At 40.8% G+C, this 22,867-nt stretch overlaps 1 long non-coding RNA gene across 1 annotated transcript in view; it reads right to left on the bottom strand.

Annotated features, from left to right (window-relative positions):
• LOC141373434 (uncharacterized) overlaps window positions 1-22,358 on the bottom strand; it is a 207,923-nt gene extending 185,565 nt beyond the window's left edge. The window contains exon 1 of the long non-coding RNA XR_012379451.1: window positions 22,295-22,358. This is a non-coding gene — a long non-coding RNA (uncharacterized lncRNA). The remainder of the gene's footprint in view (window positions 1-22,294) is intronic.
• Between the last annotated feature and the right edge of the window lie 509 nt (window positions 22,359-22,867).

The raw sequence follows: 22,867 nt of genomic DNA, 5'->3' as shown, positions 1-22,867 counted from the left end.
GATCGAGCCCCACATTGGGCTCTCTGCTTGGCGGGAAGCCTGCTTCTCCCTCTCCCACTCCCTCTGCTTGTGTTCCCTCTCTCGCTCTCTCTCTCTCTCTGTCAAATAAATAAATAAAATCTTTACAAATAAATAAATAAGTATTTCATATTTACTGCTAATCCTCCACATGGGCAGATGCTAAAAGAACAACATTTAGAACACCAGCAGTCAGACTGGGGAGGAAGGGAAGTCAAGGACTATTTGGGCCACAAACTAGATAACCCACAGAACAAAAGTTTAATATCACATCATTTAAAATTTTTTTAAAATTTAAAATTTTTTATTTTTTTTAATTTAATTTAATTTTATTTTTTTTTAAATTTTATTTATTTATTTGAGAGAGAGAGAATGAGAGATAGAGAGCACGAGAGGGAAGAGGGTCAGAGGGAGAAGCAGACTCCCCACTGAGCGGGGAGCCCGATGCGGGACTCGATCCCGGGACTCCAGGATCATGACCTGAGCCGAAGGCAGTCGCTTAACCAACTGAGCCACCCAGGCGCCCTAAAATTTTTTAAATTTAAATTTAAATAAAAATTTACATCCTTCTGCCCAACTCCACTGCGCCCCCTGAAGTGTGCGGAAGGCACAACAGTTCATGTAGCTCCAAGTGTGGTAACAGCCATTCTGATTTGAAAAGAGAGGTGTTGCCAGTTTTCAGAGCAATTAAAATTGGTTAAAAATAGCAAATAGCCTCGTGGCTGCTGCATAGTGATTTGAGTAGAATTCAGCATTGGTATTTCTACCATGAAACAAAATCTGTGAGTTGCTAAGTGGATTGCCCTAGTGACACTGCATGTACTGCAATGGCAAATATCGGGCTCAGTTGCCAGTGAGCAAGATCCAGATGTGTGAGAATCTTGGTGGTCCTAAGAGACTCCTCTGCACAGATCCACAGCTACACTGCAGCAGCTGGATGGATAATGCTGATGCTTTGGAACAGAGATTTCATGGTCCTGAGTCGGTGAAACTATGTGCTATAGTGTTTTCTGCTTCATAGATTGATGAAAACATTGCAAACATGTTCTCTATTTCTAAAAAGGCAAAAAAAAAAATTCTTTTCTATCTAAAATTTTAATTTAAGCAACAGGATAAAAATAGCACTTCATTTTGCATTATTTTAGTCCTTAGCCTATACACTTCAAATAGAGGAGTTAGAATAGGAATTAGAATTGAATTATTGATTTTTGTTATTTAAGAAAAACGAACTCATGATTGAGATTAAGGGCTTTTTTAATATTTTCCTATTTCCAAATTCCAACCTTTAACCCACAGTGAGAGGCAGTGTGGCATACCATTGCAGATCTGCAGCAAGTTTATTGAGCATTTATGGTGGATGAGGCACTTGGCTAAGCACTTGACTTGATTATGTCACTTCATCCCCATGAACCTAACTCAAGGGGGTTACCAGTGAGAAAACTGAAGCTTAGGTATACGCAAAGCCATGGTGTGAACCCAAGGCCATCTGACTCCAAAACCTAGAATAGGCTTCCTTGGATGGGAGAGAGCAGAAGTATGAACTCATCAAAAGCAAGTAAATTTTGTTCCTTTTTGGCAAAAATATTTACCACAGAAAAAGTGAAGAATTTAAGCAATGAGAAATTATGTCCTTCCCTCTTTTAAAGTAGGCTTTATTTTTTTTAAAGATTTTATTTATTTGCGAGAGCACGCAAGAGCACAAGCAGGGGGAGTGGCAGAGGAAGAGGGAGAAACAGACTCCCTCGCTGAGCAGGGAGCCTGATGCAGGGCTCAATCCCAGGATCCTGGGATCATGACCTGAGCCAAAGGCAGACACTTAACTGACTGAGTCACCCAGGTGCCCCAAATAGGTTTCATTTTTTAGAGCAATTTTAGATTTACTGAAAAATCAAGAAAATAGAGTTTTATGTTCTCATTTCATATTTTTATGTATCTTCTTCGTTACGGTGCTAAGTAAGGTACTGAATTTGCAGATTTTTCACCTAGAGATTTTAAATGAAGATTTTTAAAGTAAGATTTTTTTTGGGGGGGATACTCATTTTCATAAATGGTGACATTTTGTTGATAAGTGGCATCATAAAGGGAGGAACTGTAGTTTTAAGGTTTTTTTTCTTATTGATTTTTCCTATCAAGTTTTCATTTCTGCCCTCATTCTGATATCTAGTGAGAGAACCAGGATGACCAAGAATGGGAACAATTTGGGATTTGGAGTCAAAAACCTCGGGTTTAATTAAACCCCAGTTCTGGCACTTATTCGCCAGGCAAGTTAATGTCTTTGTGAGTCTCAGTTTCCTCCTCCATGAGATGGGGATAATGAGAACCAATAGAATTAGAAAAGAATATCACCGTAAGCTATAAAGGATTAACCAAATGTTAGTTCTTATAAGGAGTATTCCTTATACATGAGATGTGACTCTAGACCAACATAATTTATTTTATAAACCACAGTTTATATATTCAAATAAATCATGTCTCTGGAGAATGAAATAATGAAATTCAGTAAGTAATGGGTAGAATATTGGTTTTGGAATCAGGTAGACCTGAATTTGAATCTTGGCCCTTCTACTTAGCTATGTAACTTTGAACTTTGCCTTATACCATCTCTGGTTCTCAGATTCCTTAGATCTGCAATGGGATGTCACCTAAATTACAGAGTTGTTTTGAGGACCAGAGTTGATGTATATTAAGCATCTAATACAGTGCCACTCACAGAATGGGCCCCAGTATCATTATCATTACTATTTTGGGTCTTCAGCAATCCCATATACTCCCTGGAATTTCCCAGGGAATGCCCTTTATTCAATGGTTTCTGTGTGGTGTATGGCTTGAAAACTATTTCCAAAGAGGAAACCAGACCTGATTTGGTTACTGTTCTTTTTGATTTTTTGAAAATGTAATTTAAGAAGAAATTCTAAAAAGCTACAGTTGTTTTTTGGCATATTATTTGCAGAGTGCTTTATAAGTCCCAGCTTAGGGGACTCTTCTTTGTCTGGAACACTCTCTCCCCACCTTGTACCCATATCTGCTAATTCCAACCTAGCCTTCACATCCCTGCTTAAGCATCACTGCCTCAGGGAGGACATCCTTTAGCCTCCAGACAAGTGAACCTCACTTTGCTCCCTCTATTTCTTTTGTAATACTTACTGCCTTATAATCACTTCTTAAATGTTTGCTTCCATTGCAAACTGTAAAGCCCCATGACACGCATGCTTCCAAATGACTTTACATGTCAGTAACTTGCTTGCACACTCCTAGGGTTAGATACCCTTACAATGAAAAGAACTAAAAAAGAATCTTTTTTTTTTTTTTTTTTTTAATTTGAAAGAGAGAGAGACACAGCGAGAGAGGGAACAGAAGCAGAGGGAGTGGGAGAAGCAGGCTTCCAGCTGAGCAGGGAGCCTGATGCGGGGCTTGATCCCAAGGCCCTGGGATCATGACCTGAACCGAAGGCAGGCGCTTAACAACTGAGTCACCCAGACGCCCGCTGAAAAAGAATCTTAAAACTATTTGCCGTAATCATGTCGTTGTTGGTACTGTTGGTATTGTTAATTATAAGACTTATGTGTATTTTGCGGAAATAAAGCAAATTAATAATTAAAGGTTACTGGATTTCTATGATTTTTGGAGTTGTTGCAAACTGAAACTATCAGTGTGGGAAAAGGGAGTAAAAAAGTCTCATTTAAATTGGAATTATCAATTGGAATCATAATTAATTTTATTAAAAAAAATTTCAAACTCTGTCCAAGAAACATTGGCCAACACAGAAATAATGAGTCAACCCTAGTGCTTAGATTGTTGTGCCCTAATACTATCCCCCACTAAAAGGAACCAGGGCTTTTTAGAGAAAAGGCTGATTCCAAGTTCGGGACAGGAAAAGTACATGTCAACCTCATCACAGCTTTTATCAGGTAGTAAGGAAGTAATCAGAAGCTACCAGGGTTCCATCAAAAGGGTTCAGCAGCCAACTTGAAGAGGCTTCTGGTCAAAGATGGAACAATTTAAGCGTCCCTATGGGTAATAACTGCAATTGAGTAAGTTCATCAGATATGTTTTAAAATCATAAGTTCATAACAGAATGAGAAAAAGAGAATGGGGGAAATTGGAGGGGAAGGGAGATGGGGGAGGAGGAGGGAATGGGAGGGGAGGGGACTGGTGGGAAGAATGAAGAAACGGGAGAGGCAGGGAGAGAGAAAGAAAGAGGAAATATGTGAAAGAGAGGATGAGAGAGAGGAAGAGAAAAAAGGAATTAGGGGAGAAAGAAAGAAAAAGAGGGAGAAAAAAAGCGAGCAATTGGTCACCATGGAAAGATGCTAGTCAACCAACACATTGTTCCAAAAACTGAAAAAAGGGAAAAAAATCAAGCATTTATCTTCCTTTTCTATGTGAATTATACAATTGGGTAAGCGGATAGAAAATGAAGGAAAGGTCCTTTTTATAATGTATTCCAGCTAATAAATATAAATGAAAAGATAGAATGAGAATATCACCATTTTGCAACTACTAATGAATGAATTGATTTGGGCACTTATTAAGCTGTTAACATCACAAAAGAGAGACACTGATAATTATGGGTCTCCTGATGGAAGAACATTCCTTGCCAAAAAATTCAAACCTGAAAATAAAAAGCAAATCCCTGTTTAGGCCTCACCTCCAAAGAGGAGCCTTTCTTTATAACACGGAGATGTAATTGAACATATCTCTTCTGTTCTACTTTTGTATCTTATCCATGCATTCACTTGTTTCACAGACACTCATTCACTTGATTATTGCATGCTTTCTTTGTTTCTACTCTTGTCCTCCTCCAGTCTAATATCTACTTAGCAGCTAAATGATATTTTAAAATGTAAGTCAGGGAATGTAACTCCTCTACTCAAAACCTGCCAATGGTTTACGATTAACCAATCAAATTAAAGGTCTTTGCCAACACCAACAAGGTCCTACAAAATCTGGCCCAAATTCATCACTTGCTCTTCTCTCCCTAACTCATTTTGCTCAGCCATATGGGCCTTCTTGCTATTCTGTCAATGCATGGAGCACAATCCCATCTCAGGACCTTTGCATATACTACTACTGCCTCCCCCCCCCCATATTCACATGGCTTACTCCCTTACCACCTCCTCGTCTCTTCTCAAATACTCCTGGCCAAAGAGTCTTTCATTGAGTACTCTATATAAACAGCAACCCTGATACTCTATTTCCTTTAACTCACTTTATTTTTTGTAGCATTTATTATCACAACTGTATCTTATATTCATTGTTTTATTATCTTTCCCCCATTAGATTGTAAACTCTAGAAGCAGGGACTTTATTTACTTCATTCTTTTCTATTTCTCCAGTGCCTAGAACAGTGCCTGTTACATAGTACATGCCCAATAAATACTTGAATGAGTGAATGAGTTCATGCATCAGTCTCCCATAACAGCTTATTGAGGAAAAGCAGTATGTTTTCAGCTTTTCATTGCAGCGTTGCTTGATGCCTGGCACTTAGTAGGTCCTCAATAAATGCTTTTTATACTATTAAACTTACTTTTGCCTAATAATTTTTATATCTATAGCTATAAAGATACTTCTGAAACAGAATATTTCTACTGTATGTGTGTTATAGATGTCACTGGATTCCTAAATTGTATTTCTGTGAGAAAACAGTCTCAAAATAAAAGTCTTATAAGAAATAAAATTATCGGGGCACCTGGGTGGCTCAGTCGGTTAAGCGTCTGCGTTCAGCTCAGGTCATGGTCCCGGGGTCCTGGGATCGAGCCCTGCATCGGGCTCCCTGCTCCACGGGAAGCCTGCTTCTCCCTCTCCCACTCCCCCTGCTTGTGTTCCCTCTCTCGCTGTGTCTCTCTCTGTCAAAAAAAAAAAAAAAGAAATAAAATTATCCATCATGAAAAAATAGAGTTCTAAGACCAATAAGGGCACAGAAATTATTAAGCATACTAGTCATTGGCCAAACATTAAGTAGGATACTGTGTGAAGCTGGAACGTATCACAAGCCCTTCTCCTATGGGTCTTGATATGCAGTGTCTATGAAAATGTGTCTACAAGAGGTGGGTGGGGGGAAAAATGGATGTTCTTCAGTCACGCTCTGTTGGAGCCACTAGGTGGTGCTGTCAAAGAGTGTGATTTTCATGTGTGGCTTCAGAAGGGAAATATCTTACTAACTTATAAAGTAAATAATTTTTGTTTTTTATGACCATAGCACTGCATACTTATATCATAGAACATTTGGTAAATACAAATAAGCAAAAGGAAGAAACACTTATCCAGAATGTTTCCAGAAAAAACCACTCTAACAGTGTGTATATTCTATAATTGATGATAATAATAATAATAGCTTACATTAACTGCTTACCATGTGTCAAACATTGTCCCAATGCTTTATACTTATCAGCCTCCCAGTCTTTCTAGGAAATTTCTCTCTATAAATAGTCATATATGAGATACATATATTGGTAGTATATCATATTGGCTGTTAGTTGATAACCTGCCACATAGTAGATGCTCAACAAATATTAGTTGCATGAATTATTGAGAATTTAATATAATTCATGAAAAACACCTGGCCCATCTAGTCATTCAATAAATAGTAGCTATATATCGCTGTATGTATTAACATTAATTAGTTTACAAAACAACCCCGTAAATGTTCTTTGTTCAAATTGCCCCTAAGAGAGCGAAGTTTAGTTAGCTGAGTGACCCAGTAACAATAAGAAGCCCAAATTTAGCTTTTCTTTTACATTTTGACCTCTTTGTCCTTCTGTACCTGGTGTAAAGGCTTGCTTTAGGCCTAGGGGTCTGTGTCTCAGGCTGGTAAAAGTATGAGAAATAAAGCCAGCCTGAAATCCGGGAGCATCCTAGGTGACTCCACTATCCAGGGTCACACTGTTTGTGGGGCTCACAGAAACAAAACCTGGTGCTGGGGCTGGGTCAGGACAGCTGTCCCAACAGGATCTCTTGAAATTACTAAATAGCTAGCTGAGATGGTCTTCCTTCTGCTTGACCTCCATCCCCCTACCTCTCCCTGACCACTTCAGTTTCTATACCATCTGAGGTTACTGTAAATTGATTTAGTAAACACTTCTGAGTTACTATGAGCAAGGTACTATGCTAGACATGTAGTGGGGGGAGGGGTAAGGGACAGTGAGATAATCATGCCTCTGCCTTCCAGAAGCTTTCAGACTAATAGGGAGGATAAGAGAACTACATATCTCTAAGATAAATAACTCCTTCTAAGTCTCTGACTTCCAATCAGAAAAAGTAAACAGTTTCTCAGTGTGTGATCTGGAGTGTTTGATAAAAGTGCATCTCAGACCTACTGCATTTGAATCTCTGGATTGGGGAGGGATAGTGGTTGGGATCTATATTTATAACAAGCACCACAGGTGCTTCTTACACACATACTGAAGTTTGAAAAGCAATGGTGGTAGCAGCCCAAGATAAATGCAGACAATAATGGAGATTAAAAGGAAAAAGGAGTGTATGTTTAACTTGCCTACCACATGCCAGACTAATCACCTATATCTTTTGATTTCCCTTAAAAATATTGTAAGAAACTATTGTCATCATTGCCATTCCCCTTTTTTAGAGATGAAGAAACCAAAGCACGGAGAGGTTAAATAACTTGCTCCAAGTCACACATAGAGAGTGGCAGAACCAAGATCTGAATCCATGTGGTTTGATTCAAGAGCCCATGCTTTTAACCATTAAGGTCAAATGCTTCTCATAGATGGTGACTGTCACAAAGGCCTCAAAGAAGCTTGCACAGGTGCAGAATGCCTAAGTGAAGAACCTGGGCAAAATGATATATTTGAAATGTAACAACCATCAAGAACTATTGGTTCTCATTAGTCCCTTTATTTTTTTAAAAGATTTTATTTATTTATTTCAGAGAAAGAGAGAGAAGACAAGTTGGGGGGATAGGCAGAGGGAGAGGGAGAAGCCGACTCCCCACTGAGCAGGGAGCCCGACACAGGGCTCGATCCCAGAACCCTGAGATCACAACCTGAGCTGAAGGCAGACGCTTAACCGACTGAGCCACCCAGATGCCCCTCATTAGTCCCTTTAAACCTAGATTGCATGGTATTGTTTTTATTCTTCTAGGGTCACATGGGTAGTTTTTATTTTTTTAAAAGATTTTATTTATTTATATGACAGAGAGAGAGAGCACACAAGCAGGGGGAACAGCAGAGGGAGAGGGAGAAGCAGGCTCCCCACTGAGCAAGGGAGCGCAATGTGGGGCTTGATCCCAGGACGCTGGGACCATGACCTGAGCCAAAGGCAGACGCTTAACTGACTGAGCCACCCAGGCTCCCCAGCACATGGGTAGTTTTTAAAAAGAGCATAACACTCTTTAAAAAAAATGGGATGCCTGGGTGGCATCAGTCAGTTAAGTGTCCGACTCTTGGTTTCAGCTCAGGTCATGACTCAGAGTCATGAGATCGAGCCCCATGAGCCTGCTTAAGATTCTCTTTCTCCCTCTCCCTCTGCCCTTCTCCCCCACTCTCACCCTCTCCCTCCCCCCCCAAAAAAGAGCCTAACAGCAATCTACTGAGCATCTTTTCTGTATAATGCTGTTTATATGCATTATCTCATCAATCTTTGTGGCAACTCTGAGATAACATTTGACTCAATTTAGAGATACAGAAACTATTTTTTTTTTTTAAGATTTGATCTATTTATTTGACAGAGAGAGACACAGCGAGAGAGGGAACACAAGCAGGGGGAGTGGGAGAGGGAGAAGCAGGCTTCCCGCAGAGCAGGGAGCCTGATGTGGGACTCGATCCCAGGACCCTGAGATCATAACCTGAGCAGAAGGCAGACGCTTAACGACTGAGCCGCCCAGGCGTCCTAGAGATACGGAAACTATTCTTAAGAGTGTAGGTGGTTTTTTTCCCAAGGACATACAGCTATTAAATGGTGGAATCAGGACTGTTTTTATCCAGCATCTGTTGCATCAACAAAGGTGAGTTCAGCTACAAGTAACAAACCTCAATACACAGTGACTTGAAGAATACAGAAGAGGTTCTCACATACTGTATATCCTACATATTGGCAAGTTCTGAGGCAAGACAGGTTTCAGGGTTGGTTAATTTAGAGGCTCAATGTTGTCATCAAGGCCTATCCAACTTTGGTATCTCCCCACATTTGGGCAATTTGTGGGTTGAATTGTGTCCCCCTCCCCACAAAACGATATGCTGAAGTCCTAATCCCTAGTACCTCAGAATGTGGCATTTGTAAAAAAAAAAAAAAAAAAGGGCTTTTACAGAGGTAATCAAGTTAAAATGAGGTTATTAGAATGGGCTCTAATCCAATGTCACTGCCATTCTTACAAAAAAGGAATACTGGACAAAGGGACAGACATTCCCAGAGGTAGGACAGTGTGAAGACGCAGAGGGAGAAGACAGCCATATGATTGGAGTGATGCATCTACAAGAGAAGGAACATCAAGGATTGGGGGCAAATACCAGACACTAGAAGAGGCAAGGAAGTATTCTCTCCTAAAGCTATCAGAGTGCATGGCGCTGCTGACACCATGATTTGGACTTCTAGCCTCCCAAACTGAGACAATAAATTTTTGTTGGTTTCAGACACCCACTTTGTGGCACTTTATTACAGTAGCCCTAGGAAACTAATCCAGCATTATTTCTGCCATCACTGGTATTAGTTCATCTGAGGCAGAGTGGCTGCTACACTTTAAGGAGTTACATCAGACAACAAAATCTCCAGAGGAAGAAAGAGAGATCACTTCTTTGGTTGGCAAGAAAACTCTTTTCTGAAGCAGCCCCAGTCGACTTCCTCTCCCACTTCACTGGTCAGAGTCCCATGCCCTTTCTCAAACTCAGAAATGGCAAAGGGAACACAGTTGCTCATGACCAGTCAATCTGCATCTTAGAAGCAGAGTAGGTCAGATTCTCCTGAGGTGCATGGCTGTGTGTAGGAGAAATAGACTCCTGAAGAAAGTCAGGTTCTATGAGGAAGGAAGATGGACGAGGAGAAGGAATGCTGGGTAGGCCACCAACAGTATCCATCATATTCTAGATTTTGTCCATTATACTATGGTCACCTTTTCTTTGCTCCAGCTTCTCTCCATAGGATGGGAATGATTGCTTTTGTTTTACTTGGATGTGAGAGAAGTGAATTTGAGTTTATAAGTTAATCAGATTTACATATTGTTCCTTATAGAACCTGAAGCTCAATGCTTGACTCAATGCCCAGAACAGAGTAGACTCTCGAATGGCAAGTATTACAGTGCCACAGGAGAAATATTTCATCCAGTCCTTTGATCTTTCAGCATCCAATTTTTGTGAAACTGTCCTGTGGGGTGGAAGGACAACGGAAGGGGCTGATGATTTCGCTGAACCTAGGATTTCAAGAGTAACGAGAAGGACACACTCACCTCCATCCCTCATGAGCTCCTTACTTCTGCTTCATTGTAAGAAAGTCAGATATACAATTGCCTGTGTCTTCCACCAAGATCACCCAGCAGTTTCCCTGAGGTTTCTACTACTGGACATCTCTGTTTTTTAAAGCAGATCCATTCCTTAGTGCATATATAAGGAATGCAAAATCCATTAAAGAGTTCTGAATATGTTGGGGGAAAAATATGACAGGATAAGTATGATGTAATTTAAGTATTTTGGCACAGCAAATGGAAAGAAATTACATTTCCTATTATCTTCCAACAGTTATTGAAAATGAAATGAAATATATTCTATACTCCCCCAAAAAGTCAAGGTTTTTTTTTTCCTTAAATGCAATTTTTCCGCAGTTTGTTCATTTGGTATGCATTCCCCTCCTTTCACGACATGGAGGCATTCTGTTATGAAACATTCAATGAAAAAAAATGGGCAAAATAAGTATACTACTTCTTTAAAATATATTGCAAGAATACTCATTTTCAGCTTTTTATTGCAGCACTAGCTGGTATCCTTGCATGCAGTTTTGTAATTTATTCTGAACATTCTACTTAAACCTTTTTTCAATAGCATGATTTTATTAGAGTCAGCTCACTGGACTTTCCCAAAAAGGTATTTAAGATCAAATAAAACCAGTGCTTGGAAAAATATCATTACAATATGAAAGCAGTTACAAAAACATTAGTACTGCAAAGTTTTATTTCAAATGGCTGAGCTTGCTGTACCCCGGGTTATGGTACTTCTACTTCTGCAGACACACTTACTGGGGAGATAGGGAAAATTGTCATCTTAGCAGTTTTTGCACATGGTGGTGGGGGGGCGGAGACCGGGAAGGGGGAAGATAAGGCTATAAAAATTTAAAGTGAGGCAGCAAAATTTTTAGGTGCTAGCATCAATGGTAGGTCACCCTCCATCCCAAACTCCTCCTCCCCACCCCACACTTTTGAACCACCCTCCACTCCACAACTGCCCTCGAGGATACAACAGAAATCTTTAGACTTTTACCCAAAGTGTTGTCTTCTCTAAAATACAGAGGGTAACTTTTGGAAATATGAGTGGATTGCTTATTGAATTAAATGTGTCAGAGTATTATATTCCTTTTTGGGTTTTGTTTCATATCTAATAAACTCTTGTCAACATAGTGCCTTATTGGTCAAATGATGTCTTTTAGCACCTCCATCAGGCCGGGCACAAAGTTCGCATCTGAAGGCTTAGTCTGGAAGCAGCTTCCCAGGGAAATCATACAGGGAAGCTTGGTAAGTCCCCAGACTCCAGTGGTGAGCTGCTCTTGCCCTCTCCTTCAAAGTGTACTCCCTGCAGCCATCCCCCTACTCACCTTGAACCAGGCCAAGGGGCAACCCAGCACCTTACTCTTATCTGATTTCATAACTGAGCACCAAAGACAAATATTTTTCTTATTCAATTGTCACTATGTCTCTCCCTTCCCTGGTAACTGACAGCTGGTGTGGCTGAAACTCAGCCTGTAGTAGGGGAGAGTCAGCCATGTCCACGGCTGCAATTTGATGGGCTTCCCCCCCACAACAAGGAAGTTGCTTTCAATTAAAATCTAATGTTTATTAGAAGAAAAAAAAGTATAGTTTTTGTTGTATTATCCAAATCGCTCCTGGATAAGGTGCTTTTATTTTAGAGAAAGTAATCTATTGATTGTGCAGCACAAAAGGTATTTTTAGTAAAGATGAAATGAATCAGCCTTTTTAGACCTTGGTATTTTCATGTAGGTGATTAGTAATCCACATGCAATTCTATTACACAATATTTCCCTCATCCCTTTTCCTCCAAGCACTGAATCCATGGCAAAGCACCTGCATCCCTTAAGTTTGCAGATTAGGTGTTTTCTATGTGGACTTTCAAATGCGATTTTTAAATTGCAAGTTACTATTCGTATTACTTTTCTAAGGAGAAATATGCTTAAAAAGTAAAGTCTTTATTGCTTCTTAAAAGGCCTAGCACTCTGTGATAAATTCTCATATTTTGACTGTTAATATGTTTGAATGAAAATTATTTATACATTTGGGTGAGGTTGAGTGGTTTTCATTTGATTGCTGCCTCTGGAAATGAAAGCAGAGTAGCAGGAAATTTACATGTCATGCTGTGATGTATATCCAGATTATGAGATGATTGTGCAGCAGACGAACCCCAAGTAAAATCATTCCCATCAAACTGTGACAACTGCAATTCCTGACAAGGCCTCTTAGTTTTGGGGGCTATTATCATTGTACAAGAATATAATCTATTGACAGCAGGGCTGTTTAATACATTTAAAGGCAGACAGTGGAAGAAATCTTAACTGTTTTCATTCGCCACTGCACAAGGGTGCAGATCAAAAGTGAATTATATTTAAAAATATGCATGTATGATGATAAGATGCATGACATCCATCAACCTGTTTAGTCATGGTTAGGCTGAGGTGGGGAAGAGCCAATATTACTGCCATATGTGGTCTGAAATAGAGACGTGAGACTGGAAATTATATCATTGCCCAGTCAGAGTGAGCATACGGGGGAGATGCTCTTTTTTAATCCCCACTCTCTACCTGCCTAAGCATCAAGGGCCATCAATGTAGCAGTGACTTTGGCACAAACTAGGTATGTGGAGGGCTCCTGTATCTTTGCCCTTCTGCTTAGTAAGTGTGCATGTGTGTACTCTGCATGGGCATTGTGCGAGCACTGTGGGTGAGCTGGAGATGAGTAAATCATTACCCTGAGAGAAGCTCCTAGACAGACACCGACATGTGTGCTTATTTAACAAGAGTGAAAATTAGGACATAGGGGATGGGAAAACATCTCCAGGGACTGAGGATGGAATTGTTCAGCCTCGAGGTTCCAAATTCCATGATTGGGGCGTTGGTGGAGAGGGACTGCTTAATATCCTATCCCGCAGGTGTGCAGGTGGCAGACAGGGCTGCTTCAGGGTTCAAGGTACAAACTCACCCAAATGGTGTAGTGATGTTAATGTCCAATGTCAACAGGACTTAGCTTGGTCCCTTTTTATGAGAAACCTCTGGCAGGACTGTGAGGAGCTATATGGTTTTCTATGTGATAGCGCTGAAAATAAACTGCAAAGAGGATTTTAAATTCCCAAGTTCATTAAGACTCTACAAACCACACATAGGATTCAGTCATTTATTAAAACAGAACATGTTCAAGGGTTGTTTTTAAAAAATGGAATGGAAAGTCTTGATGGATTAATGGCATTTTTCCTGAGGAATTAGTTCATCAGCTAATATTCAGTACATAAGATTAAAATCGCTTTGAATCTCTAGAGACAGGAGAAGGGAGAACAAAGGGTGTGGAAAATGGTTAAAATGTTTAAATCTCAGCTCAACAGCCAGAAACTCCTTCTGGGTCTTTCTGTCCCTCTCCACTGCTTTGAATAAGAAAATGCTTAAAGAAGCCACACCCATCTGTCTTTCCCCTTAAAACCTGAACTATTAAAGTAAATGCAAAATTATTTTTAGTGCTCATTCCAAAGGTTAATCATGACAAGAAGCGCTTGTCCTTTGAAAGGTTTTATAAAACTGTCCTGAGAGAAGCAAGGATAGGTCCCCTAAAGGGCATAAAACACTGATGAGGTCTAGGTCCCATTCAGAGTTGCCAGGCCAGGACTAAAGGATTATTGGAATGAACGTCCTTCAGTGGCTGGCCCAGGCCCCCTTGGTTATCTCCTAGTGATCACTGGCAGCCTGGGAAGGGACTATCTACTAAGAAGAGAAGAGTGTGCAAACCAAAATCATCCATGTCCAAGGGCAGCATTCCCACTGACCCACACCAGGCCCAGGCAAGGTAGCATCTCTGAGTGCTAACGTGGGGCCTCTCTTGTGAATGGTAAGTATTGAGTTTACATCAGCAAATATTTATTGACTGCCTACTGTGTGTCAGGACTGCACTGAGTTTTTACATTTTCCCTTAGCTCAAAGGACTTTTGGTATAAATCTTGGTAGGTAGATAAGGGGACAGAATAATTTGAGAAGGACTTTTTGCAGTGCGTAAACCATCTAGCATAGTGATTGGCACAGAGTAAGCACGTAATACTGTGTGTGAATAAACTTTTTAGTTGAAAAGAGTTGTCTATTTATGGAACTGCAAAGATAGCACAGAGTTCCCATATACCTCTCAACCCATTTTCCTTACCATTAATGTGTTTTATCAGTATGGTATATTTGCTACAATAAATGAACCAACATTGATACATTATTATTAACTGAAGTCCATACTTCAAATTTCCTTAGTTTCTAAGTAAGTCTTTTTTTCTGTCCTAGGATCTTATCCAAGATACCACATTACATTTAGGGTTCATATTTCCTTAATTTTCTCTTGACTGTGACAGTTTCTCAGACTTTCTTGGTTTTGATGAGCTTGATAGTTTCGAGGGGTATTGGTCAGGTGTTTTGTAGAATGTCCTTCAACTGGGATTTTTCTGATGTCTTTCTCATGATTGGACAGAGGTTATGGGTTTTGACGAGGAAGACCACAAAGGTAAAGTGCCATTTTCATCACATCATATCAAGGATACATACTATCAACATGACTTCTTACTTTGATGTTGATCTTGACTATCTGGCTGAGGTAGCGTTTGCCAGGTTTCTCCACTCTCCCCACCCCTTTTACCATGCTGTTCTCTTTGGAAGGAAGTCACTATATACAGCTCACACTTCAGGACACAGACAGTTAAGCCAAGCTGGGCCAACCAGATTCCCTCTTCTGGGAATTTGGAATTGAGATTTAGAGGTGCTAGTCTCCTGGGGTTGCTTGAACTGCATGCAAGGGGTGGCTGGTCATCTCCTGCTTTGTTCATGGAGAAACAAGGACAGCTGGTCTGAAGAGAGAGAATAATGAATACCACAGAAAGAATCAAGACAATGGAGCACAGCCAGAAAGACAAGGAGGAGGAAGAGAATCTGCCTTGTTTGTGGTTTTCAGTACTTAGTCCCAGTCCTCTGGGAGACCCAACTGCACTTCTTGCTTTTGGGTTCAGGGAGATATCCATATATGCTTACGATACCCTCCACGTCCCGTTTTTTAAAAAAGATAATTTGCATAGCTTTTGGTAACTCATAATTGATGTCACCTAACATGTTTTCAGATAATTTTTAAATCACTGCTGTACAGCAAAATGGACATGCTTTTTCCCCATCCCCAGCTGAGTATACAGAGGCCACAAGGAAATGGGAGGGCCTAGCCTCCTGATGAAGAGTGTGGCCTTCGGAATCCATGTTCCTCCCTTCCCAGCTTTGGGAACTTGTGTGAGTTATTTAGGCCTTGGCTTTGCCACTTATAAAATAGATATAATACATACTTCACAGGGCTGCTGTGACAATTAAAGGAAAGAATGTTTATAAAGTCCTTAGCAGATTGCTGGGTACATATTTTGTGAAGCACCCCCCCACAGACACACACACATACTAGTCACCCTCTCAGTGAAGCAGTCCTTGCTCACTTGGGCATAATGTCATATGCTCAAAAACCTTGTATATGTCTCCATTATGTAGTGTGGATCTCACTGTATTGTAATTATTTATTTGTTTATCTCTCAAACTAGAATGCCATGTCTTTCTTTATTCCCATAGTATTTAGCACAGGCCTTCGTACATAGAAGGTGCACAGTACACGTTTGATGAATAAATGAACACATGAATTTATTATTCATTTCAAATATTTATTAGGCACTTCCTGTCATGGTTAGAGGATAGGACTCCAATTATAGGTGAAATGTAAATAATAGTGAATAACATCTGACAGTTTGCAGCATGTTTTCAGTACTTGGTATAACCTGAGCTTACAGGGAATGTGTGAGGTAGAAAGGCAGGGTTTTTATCTCCCCTATATGCCAAACACGGAACCTGACTACCAGAGATGAAGTGGCCTGCTTATGGTCCCCAGTCCCTGCAGAGGCAGAGAGGGGCAAACACAGAGGGCTTGGGAGTCCAAGTTTAGCACTCTTGGCACCTCGGAGGCAGTGGTGTGAAGGACTACCATCTGCATGGGATTCCTTTAGGTTAGGATGTGTAAGTGGCAAGTGGGAGTCACTGCTAAGAGGAGGGAGGAGGGTAAGAGGGATGCTTCCTTGCTGTGAGGGGCCCATCAAAATTATGGCTTGAAGCTTATTTTTACAGTGTAATAGCGTACCCCGTCTCAGCTGAGCAGAATCCTGTGAAACACAAGTTTAGCTCAGCAGAATTCATCACCAGCTGAGACTTAAAAATGTGTCTGAGCTCTGTACTTATTGAACACACCAAGAGTATGAATATCAAGTTATTCGGCTGTGAAATAATATCAACAAAGTTAGTTATGTTTAATTTAACTGTTGAATGGAGGTTTAGCAATTTGGGACCGAAGCCTCGATGAGGAATGGAGAATGGGCAAATCAAACACTAAATTCCCTTCTCCTAACAGCCCAGGCTCTGCTGAGAGGAAAAAGCTGATCGGTGCTTTCCCACCTCTGCCTATCATCATTAAACGCAGAGCAGTACCTGTCTTGGGCCTTTGTATTTTTCCTAACCTCCTCCAGGGAAGAATAAATTGCAAACAATATCAGGTTCCCAAAGTCCCAGGAGGAGCCCTTTGAAAGCCAGAAAGAGTAAAGATCTATTCCCATTCCTTTTCTTAAATACTTCTCTAGGAAGACAGTTTAAATAATCTTATCTGTATATACTGATACGATATAAATTGTGGGTTAGGAAGAAGAAAGTAGAATGCACAGGGCCGTACCCTATCATTGAGAAGGAGTCTCTGTCTTCTGTCGTTTGTGGTGTTTAATGACAAAATGTTCGTTTTCTTCTTCATCTGTCCGTCTGTCCCGCCCCTCACCACCCTCCCTCCTTCTTTTCTTCCTTCCTTCCCAGTTTCTAATGAAGGAATTTCCATGACTCCCACTGAATGAGAGTCAATAAAGACACTCTTGCCCTTTGGGGCTGGATAGGTCACTGTGCAGCTTTCTTGTGCATGGGAGGATGTTCATCAGCCTTGGTCCCTGCCCACCAAAGACAACAGCACCACCATAAACTTTGTGGCAAACAAAAATATCTCTACAAACTTCTTGATTAAGAATCACCATTTATTTATCTGGTTGATTTTCATAAACCAGGAAGCAAAAGGAAGAAAGAGTCTTTATGAAAGTTTCCATAATTTTTGTTTAAAGAGCTGGGAATCAAATGGAATGCAATTAACCTGATGAGATGTGGCAAAGGCACCCAATTTCCCTTGCTTGCTTCAACCCTATTTGACTGGAAAAATTAAATGCTCATTTTTCCAGATGTTTTTCTACTAGCATTGGTCATAGACAGTCTGGTCAAGGATTCCTAAGTGGAAGTCTGCTGAGGGCACTGGGAAGGCTTTGGCTTTTTCTGATAAATGGGAAGGACAGATGTGGCACTTCCTTTGCTTCTTCTTCCTGCCTTGCACAGAAATGTGTTGGCAGGAGCTACAGCAATTATATTGCAACCATGAGGAAAAAGCTATTTAAAGCATTTTCAGCAACTACCCATCTCCAGACTTTTTGTTATCTGAGAAAGCTAATCTCTTATTTGTTTAGGCCTCCCAAGCCTTACTCTCAATAGCAGCAGAATAGCTGATACAGCACCATTTAAAATGATACTTGTAAGGTAATATAAGAATATAGAAATATTTTATGATTTAATATTGATGAAAAGTGGGGTGTGTGTGTGTGTTGGGGGTATATTCCCACTATATAATCCTTCCTCACACTCTACAATAACTTATTCACAGAAAAAAATACAGGAATTATTGCAAATTGTTAAGAGTGTTTTTCTTTGAATGATGTGCCTAAGAATTATTTTCTTTTTCTTTTTTAAAGCTTTTATTCATCTATTTGAGAGAGAGAATGAGTGAAAGAGAGAGCACACAAGCAGGGGCAGAGGGAGAGGGAGAAGCAGACTCCCCACTGAGCAGGAAGCCCGACGTGGAGCTTGATCCCAGGACCCTGGGATCATGACCTGAGCCGAAGGCAGACACTCAACCGACCCAGGTGCCCCTAAGAATTGTTTTCTTTACACTTTTCTATTCTGTATTTTCCAGATTTTCTTTAATAAATCTGCATTATATTTTTTAAGAAAAGAACACTGTGTGTATGTGTGTATCATGCACATATTTAAAGCCAATGCAGCCTCTGAGTGTGCTAGGAGGAGGACAGTATCTACAGTCACAAGCAGCAATCCTCCCACTATACTCAGCTTCCTAGAGTGTGAACATAGGGCTGTTGAGGGTTCTAAAGTATAAAATGATGAAGAGTACATGAGGCACTGAGATCATTGATCTTGTGACAATGAAATCATGGAGAAGAGAAGATAAGTACTATCTTTAAATATGTGAAGGATTCTCATGTGGAAATGGCTGTTAGTTCCTTCCCTCCTTCATTCACTCCAAATATTTGTTGAGGGCCAGATGTCAGGTGCTGTGCAAAGCCCATTATGAACCCCAAACATCCATGGTCCCCATCTTCATAGAAAATACAGTTTACTAATGGAAATAGTCATTTATCAAATGATCACAGAAATATACCACTTTAAGTGCTGATAAACCCTGTAAAGGGACAGTAGGAAGAGAGGTAAACCTGATCTAGTTTGGGGAGTTAGTATTAAGACTTCCCCAGGGAGGCCTTGTTTGAATTGAAGTCTGAAGAACTAAATAGAACAAGTAGGTAAGAAAAGAGTTCCAGGCAAAGGTATTTGCAAATGCCCTGGGGCCAGAGGGAATGTCTTCTGTCTGAAGAACAGAAAGAAGCCTGGGACCCCTAGAGCACAGATCATGAGGCTAGAGAGGTAGGCAGGGGCAAGATCATGCAGGTATAAAGATTCTAGCCCTTGAGTTTTCTAAGACCCATGGAACATCAAAATGGGCTTTAATCCAGGGAGTGATATGATTTCTTCTGTGAGAGGGTCCCCTCTGGCTGCTCTGGCTCTGCGAGTGGGTAGGGTTGAGTATAGCAACTCCAACCCCTCATCACTCCAAGGAATTGGAATCCATGGATGAAAGTGAGAAAGAGATGGATTTTGGCTAAATATGAGAAAAAACTGTCTAATCATGAGATAAATAATAACTACCACATACTCAGCTATTACGAACTGGGAGGCACTATGCTAAGAGTTTACGAACTTAGAAGTGTTTTTCATTTAATCCTCACAACCATTTTAGGAGGCACAGACCACTGTCATCCCACTTCACAGATTAGGGAATTGAAGCTCAGAGAGGTTAAGTGACTTATGCAATGTCACACGGCTAGTAAGTAATGAACCTAGTATGTGAACTGAGCTCTGGCTAATGCTAAAGCCCTTTATTCATCACTAAGCAAAATCACCTCTCCTCACAGAAGAATGAGCTGCCATCCTAAGCATGAGTGAAGAAGCCTGATAGACCTCCTAAAAAGGGCTCCCTGCACTGGGGGTTCTTGAGTTTTCAAGAGGTTAGTATGGTTGACCTGCTTCACACTCACCAGGGGACTCACCAGCAACAGGAGGCATTTTCTTCCTGTGTTCTTTCCTAAAGAGCTGGGATACCTCTGTGCACCTCCCTGGCTACCGTCATTCCCACAGAAAATCATATTCTCTGTATAGCTTGGAGACCCTTGTTTCCCACCATCTTTGGACAGAAGCCAAGCCAGTGGCCAGAAATGCAGCTCTGGGGAACTTTCAGAGCCTACCTAAGGCTGCCTGGTGAAGGGTGTTCTGCTTTCTGCCCAGCCCTAGGGGAACACAACTCCATTTTGGAATCGAGGAGATGAAGAAGATGAGGCTCCTGAACACTGACCTTTTGTAGACCCGAGCCCGGGCCAGGGCTAACTACACGAATAGGGAAGCGCGTCTATTGTTATCAGATGATACCGATTCTCAGGAGAAGAGTGAGAGATTAAGAAGTTATCAGGCATCTTCGACTTCCTTTCTGAAGTCACAGAGCAGCTGCTGCTCAGTAACAGCCCTGAGCATGATGAACATTTGGGGAGAAGGGATAATTTTTAAATAAAGAAAAATGCTCTTCTCTGCAAGAAAATTTGGTCACTAACTTCATTTGACAGGTGTAATAGACTGTGGTAGTTTTGGGGGGATACATGGTGTAAAGTAAAGCAAGAGAGGTAATAAGCATCTTGGCATTTATTCTTTATGTAGGAATATTTGTTCCTCAAAGTCAGACTACGTGGAATATTAGCATTTGAATAAATTATTCAACACCTTCTAGAGAAAGCAAGGGGAAAAATCTTTTCAGCATTATAACATGGCAATCTACAAGGTAGTAGAAAAAGAAGGCTGTCATTTTTTCTTCAATTACAAAAGGCAAATATTTATTATTTATAAGTATTCGCCTTGTATAGGCTTAAATGTTATTTATGAACCTGTTGCACAGTGATTTTCAATGTAACTCATTATTTTTAGCCTTAGGGTGTTGTAAAGGAGCATGGATATATTTAATGACACTCTGCTAGTCAGCGCAATTACATTGTAATCATTATGTAAAATGTGCTATTAATTAAACCAATTTCTAGTTAGAACATTTGCTTCTGCAGGGCTTAATCTTAATCTTCAGCAATCTTTCTCTCTGTTTTTCACCTATTAATTATATGATTACTTTTTAAGTTAATATGATAGAATGTTTTTATTTTTAAACTGAATACTGCCAATTAGGAATATGTGTCAAATGGGTCTTGTGTTTATGGGTCAAAGCTTTCTTTTCCTTGAACTGGTAAAAAGGGCTAAAAAGGTTATTTTTGGGAAACTGGATATCTTTCATAAAATCAAACTTATATGTTCCCTTTCCTGCGTAAGCAGCATTATTCACAAAATTAGTTTCATGACTTACAAAAATACCCAGTTTCATTTTACTTGAGTCATTTTGGCATCTGGTTTACGTACTTTAAAATGTCCTTCAACATCAGACTTACATTTTACATTAGCGTTTTGTTAAGGAAACTCAAGGTAGGTAAATAGTTGGTATTTCTGGTGGGTGAAGGAGGTAAATGGCCTCCCTGTTCAGGCCTTTCCACTTACCTCTCTTCCCAAAGTCTTGCAATACTTCTATCACTGTGTTTTCAACAACGGGGATGGGAAACCTGCTTCCTAACCTTTACTAATGATTCTTGCTACAGCATTTCTAAAAAAAAAAAAAAAAAGAAGAAGAAGAAGAAGAAAGAAAGAAAAGAAAGAAAAATTCTTCTCTCTCTCTCCCTCTCTCTAGAATGACCCCTGGTGGAGGGGAAGAACAAAAGGAGGGGAACAGGCTTAGTACACAGAAGCACGACAAGTGGGAAATGGCTAACACCTTGTTGTCTTCTCACTTGGCGCACCATTCATCTGAGGGGGGAGAGAAGAGATTACCTTTTTGTTTTATCTTATTTTAGTTCGTACTCATGGATTGGAAGAATTAACATTGTTACAATGGTCTTTCTACCCAAAGCGATCTACAGGTTCAAAGCCATCCTGATCAAAATTCCAACGGCATTTCTACAGACACAGCACAAACAATCCTCAAATGTGTGTGGAACCACAAAGGACCCCGAACAGCCACAGCAACGACGAGAAAGAACGAAGCGGGAGGCCTTCGGCTTCCTGAGGTCAAACTTCATTAGGGGGCTGTGGAAATCCCATCAGTGCGGTCCCGGCATAAACACCGACACAGGGCTCAACGGAGCAAGACCGAGAGCCCAGCAATGAAGCCGCGCCTAAATGGTGCTGGCACAACCGGAAAGCCACACGACACTGTCTTACACCACTCACAAAAACTAAAAACGCCACCGTCTTCTGCATCAAGTCCTTCTTCTAAGGGGTCCTCTGAAGACTGACCCCCCCCCCCTTAGCAGTCAGCCGCACACAGGAAGCTTTTCTCACTTTTCCTTACCTTCTCCTCCCCGGCGGGGCCTGACGAAACCGAGCTCCTGTCACCGGGGTGGGGACCCCACCTCACCCTGAAGCTGAGCCTGCGCCTCCTTGCAGGTCCTGAGGAAAGCCGGCTTCCGTCAAGCGTGCACGTGGAGACACGTCCAGGGCAGAATACGCATGCGCAGGCCGGGCAGCGAGGGGTGCTCGGCTGCCCCCTGGCGGCCCTCAGGGCAGTGCAGAGTCTGCCAAGCTCACGGTTCAGGGGTAGTTAGCACCCTTTCCCCGCAGTCCAACTGAATCCCTTAAACTTTGAAATTCAAACTGAAATGAAGCCAAATACCCGGTGTCTTATTAAAAAATAGTCGAGGAAACCATAATTTAACTGGAAACCATACGGGGTGAAATGAATCAGACACAAACTACAATTTACACCAAAATTCACTCAAAATTGTCCATAGCGAGTTTAAAATGCAAACCAAGGAAAGTTCTGAAAGAAACACAGAAGAAAATCTGCATGACGGTGGGTCTGGTGATGACTTTTAACACCAAATGCTTATCCACAAAACAAAAAAACTGAAAACGTGTATTTTAT

The sequence above is a fragment of the Callorhinus ursinus genome, unplaced genomic scaffold (genome assembly GCF_003265705.2).
Source record: "Callorhinus ursinus isolate GAN/ISIS: 27379988/994484 unplaced genomic scaffold, GSC_fseal_2.0 scaffold9, whole genome shotgun sequence".
In the NCBI taxonomy this organism is placed as follows: Eukaryota; Metazoa; Chordata; class Mammalia; order Carnivora; family Otariidae; genus Callorhinus; species Callorhinus ursinus.
This window is presented reverse-complemented; position numbering and strand designations above follow the sequence as displayed.